This window comes from Chiloscyllium punctatum, unplaced genomic scaffold (assembly GCF_047496795.1).
Source record: "Chiloscyllium punctatum isolate Juve2018m unplaced genomic scaffold, sChiPun1.3 scaffold_516, whole genome shotgun sequence".
NCBI classification, from domain to species: domain Eukaryota; kingdom Metazoa; phylum Chordata; class Chondrichthyes; order Orectolobiformes; family Hemiscylliidae; genus Chiloscyllium; species Chiloscyllium punctatum.
The window spans coordinates 97,501-102,245 of NW_027310250.1; positions in this window are offsets into that span (position 1 = coordinate 97,501).

Genomic DNA, 4,745 nt, shown 5'->3' on the forward strand with positions numbered 1-4,745 from the left:
CAGAGCCGGTCGTGCGGTGCGCGAGGTCTGCTCTCTTCACAAGAGGCTTTATTAGGGAGTGCTAAGGCAAGGTTCTGTGCCCTCCACCCTCATCGCAACACCCATGGGAGCCTCCGGTCGTCAATAGACCGCCGCACCGGCCTCTGACTGACTCTCAGAATGGACGGAAAGAGCCGGGTAAGCCTTTCAAAAGATTCGACCACGTGCCGAAAACTTTAGACTTCCGTGAGCTCTCCGGCTTGCACCGAGACCCGAAGTCGACGTGCGAAGCACCACGGGACCCCTTTCGCCTGCAGGTCCCGAGCCGCCTTTATTTGCTGTTACGAGCATCGTGTGCCCCATACCTGCGTGACGAGCACCGCAGGGCGGCAGAGCCATCGCACTTGGCCGGGTGGCAGAGGAGGACCAGACTATTCACAGATAGCGGCCCAACGACTCCCAGAGCCGGTCGTGCGGCGCGCGAGGTCTGCTCTCTTCACAAGAGGCTTTATTAGGGAGTGCTAAGGCAAGGTTCTGTGCCCTCCACCCTCATCGCAACACCCATGGGAGCCTCCGGTCGTCAATAGACCGCCGCACCGGCCTCTGACTGACTCTCAGAATGGACGGAAAGAGCCGGGTAAGCCTTTCAAAAGATTCGACCACGTGCCGAAAACTTTAGACTTCCGTGAGCTCTCCGGCTTGCACCGAGACCCGAAGTCGACGTGCTAAGCACCACGGGACCCCTTTCGCCTGCAGGTCCCGAGCCGCCTTTATTTGCTGTTACGAGCATCGTGTGCCCCATACCTGCGTGACGAGCACCGCAGGGCGGCAGAGCCATCGCACTTGGCCGGGTGGCAGAGGAGGACCAGACTATTCACAGATAGCGGCCCAACGACTCCCAGAGCCGGTCGTGCGGCGCGCGAGGTCTGCTCTCTTCACAAGAGGCTTTATTAGGGAGTGCTAAGGCAAGGTTCTGTGCCCTCCACCCTCATCGCAACACCCATGGGAGCCTCCGGTCGTCAATAGACCGCCGCACCGGCCTCTGACTGACTCTCAGAATGGACGGAAAGAGCCGGGTAAGCCTTTCAAAAGATTCGACCACGTGCCGAAAACTTTAGACTTCCGTGAGCTCTCCGGCTTGCACCGAGACCCGAAGTCGACGTGCTAAGCACCACGGGACCCCTTTCGCCTGCAGGTCCCGAGCCGCCTTTATTTGCTGTTACGAGCATCGTGTGCCCCATACCTGCGTGACGAGCACCGCAGGGCGGCAGAGCCATCGCACTTGGCCGGGTGGCAGAGGAGGACCAGACTATTCACAGATAGCGGCCCAACGACTCCCAGAGCCGGTCGTGCGGCGCGCGAGGTCTGCTCTCATCACAAGAGGCTTTAGGGAGTGCTCAGGCAAGGGTCAGCCCGCAGCCTTCCTGGCAACACCCAGGGGAACCAGGCCACTCGCGTCTCTCGCCTTCATTTTCGACACGAGCGCCTGCGGAGGGCCACCACCCCCTCCGATTGTCAAGAGACCTCCGCACCGGCCTCTGACTTACTCTCAGAATGGACGGAAAGAGCCGGGTAAGCCTTTGAAAAGATTCGACCACGTGCCGAAAACTTTAGACTTCCGTGAGCTCTCCGGCTTGCACCGAGACCCGAAGTCGACGTGCTTAGCACCACGGGACCCCTTTCGCCTGCAGGTCCCGAGCCGCCTTTTATTTTTGTTACGAGTATCGTGTTCCCCAAACCTGGGTGACGAGCACCGCAGGGCGGCAGAGCCATCGCGCTTGTCCGGGTGGCAGAGGAGGACCAGACTATTCACAAATAGCGGCCCAACGACTCCCAGAGCCGGTCGTGCGGCAGGCGAGGTCTGCTCTCATCACAAGAGGCTTTAGGGAGTGCTCAGGCAACGGTCAGCCCGCAGCCTTCTTGGCAACACCCAAGGGAACCAGGCCACTCGCGTCTCTCGCCTTCATTTTGGACACGAGCGCCTGTGGAGGGACGGCCGGAGTCAACGTGGGGTTTGCCCGCCCTCCAATAGTGTCAAAAGACCGCCGCACAAGTCTCTGACTGACTCTTAGAACAGACAGAAAGAGTTTGTCAAATCTGTCAAAAAATTGACAAAGTGTCAAAAATTCGACTTCCAAGAGCTCTCCGGCATGCACTCATACCTGTCATTAAAGTGCTATGCCCGTGGAACCGTTTTTCGGATGCCTTTCAGAACGGTCCCGCGCCGCCATTTTGTTCTAAAAATCGTGTTCCCATATATCTCCGGGTACCCCGCCAACCTCACTGCGGAAAAACTACAAGTGGCACTGAATGGGTCTGAATTCCAAATTTGACTGCATCGGTCTGGAACTCGGTCCGGTCAAAACCGTTTGGATTTTTCTCGGTCCGGACTTCCGCGACAGACAAAGTTAAAGTTTTCGGGCTGCAGGCACAAAACGACAGCTGGCCATTTGCCGGGCTCAATTCACCCAATTCCTCCGGCACTTCGGAGCACATGTTCGGTGTAAGTTTGCGAATCTTTCCCGATGCTTCAGCATTTTCCTCCGCTGACACTTAGAATATTTTTCACACTTTGCTGAAAATTTTTCTAAGTGTTTTTTTCCAAGTTTTCCTGGTTACTGATTTCTTCTTTTTAAACATTTTTCTAAGTTTTTCTGGTTACTGATTTCTTCTTTTTAAACATTTTTCGCAGTTTGTCTGGTTACTGATTTCTTCTTTTTAAACATTTTTCGCCGTTTTTCTGGTTACTGATTTCTTCTTTTTAAACATTTTTCGCCGTTTTTCTGGTTACTCATTTCTTCTTTTTAAACATTTTTCTAAGTTTTTCTGGTTACTGATTTCTTCTTTTTAAACATTTTTCTAAGTTTTTCTGGTTACTCATTTCTTCTTTTTAAACATTTTTCTAAGTTTTTCTGGTTACTCACTTCTTCTTTTTAAACATTTTTCTAAGTTTTTCTGGTTACTGATTTCTTCTTTTTAAACATTTTTCGCCGTTTTTCTGGTTACTGATTTCTTCTTTTTAAACATTTTTCTAAGTTTTTCTGGTTACTCATTTCTTCTTTTTAAACATTTTTCGCCGTTTTTCTGGTTACTGATTTCTTCTTTTTAAACATTTTTCTAAGTTTTTCTGGTTACTGATTTCTTCTTTTTAAACATTTTTCTAAGTTTTCCTGGTTACTCATTTCTTCTTTTTAAACATTTTTCTAAGTTTTCCTGGTTACTCATTTCTTCTTTTTAAACATTTTTCTAAGTTTTCCTGGTTACTGATTTCTTCTTTTTAAACATTTTTCGCAGTTTTTCTGGTTACTGATTTCTTCTTTTTAAACATTTTTCTAAGTTTTTCTGGTTACTGATTTCTTCTTTTTAAACATTTTTCTAAGTTTTTCTGGTTACTCACTTCTTCTTTTTAAACATTTTTCTAAGTTTTTCTGGTTACTCACTTCTTCTTTTGAAACATTTTTCTAAGTTTTTCTGGTTACTGATTTCTTCTTTTTAAACATTTTTCGCAGTTTGTCTGGTTACTGATTTCTTCTTTTTAAACATTTTTCGCCGTTTTTCTGGTTACTGATTTCTTCTTTTTAAACATTTTTCTAAGTTTTTCTGGTTACTCACTTCTTCTTTTTAAACATTTTTCTAAGTTTTTCTGGTTACTGATTTCTTCTTTTTAAACATTTTTCGCAGTTTTTCTGGTTACTGATTTCTTCTTTTTAAACATTTTTCTAAGTTTTTCTGGTTACTGATTTCTTCTTTTTAAACATTTTTCTAAGTTTTTCTGGTTACTCACTTCTTCTTTTTAAACATTTTTCTAAGTTTTCCTGGTTACTGATTTCTTCTTTTTAAACATTTTTCGCAGTTTTTCTGGTTACTGATTTCTTCTTTTTAAACATTTTTCTAAGTTTTTCTGGTTACTGATTTCTTCTTTTTAAACATTTTTCTAAGTTTTTCTGGTTACTCACTTCTTCTTTTTAAACATTTTTCTAAGTTTTCCTGGTTACTGATTTCTTCTTTTTAAACATTTTTCGCAGTTTGTCTGGTTACTGATTTCTTCTTTTTAAACATTTTTCGCAGTTTTTCTGGTTACTGATTTCTTCTTTTTAAACATTTTTCTAAGTTTTTCTGGTTACTGATTTCTTCTTTTTAAACATTTTTCTAAGTTTTTCTGGTTACTGATTTCTTCTTTTTAAACATTTTTCTAAGTTTTTCTGGTTACTCACTTCTTCTTTTTAAACATTTTTCTAAGTTTTTCTGGTTACTCACTTCTTCTTTTGAAACATTTTTCTAAGTTTTTCTGGTTACTGATTTCTTCTTTTTAAACATTTTTCGCAGTTTGTCTGGTTACTGATTTCTTCTTTTTAAACATTTTTCGCCGTTTTTCTGGTTACTGATTTCTTCTTTTTAAACATTTTTCTAAGTTTTTCTGGTTACTCACTTCTTCTTTTTAAACATTTTTCTAAGTTTTTCTGGTTACTGATTTCTTCTTTTTAAACATTTTTCGCAGTTTTTCTGGTTACTGATTTCTTCTTTTTAAACATTTTTCTAAGTTTTTCTGGTTACTGATTTCTTCTTTTTAAACATTTTTCTAAGTTTTTCTGGTTACTCACTTCTTCTTTTTAAACATTTTTCTAAGTTTTCCTGGTTACTGATTTCTTCTTTTTAAACATTTTTCGCAGTTTGTCTGGTTACTGATTTCTTCTTTTTAAACATTTTTCGCAGTTTTTCTGGTTACTGATTTCTTCTTTTTAAACATTTTTCTAAGTTTTTCTGGT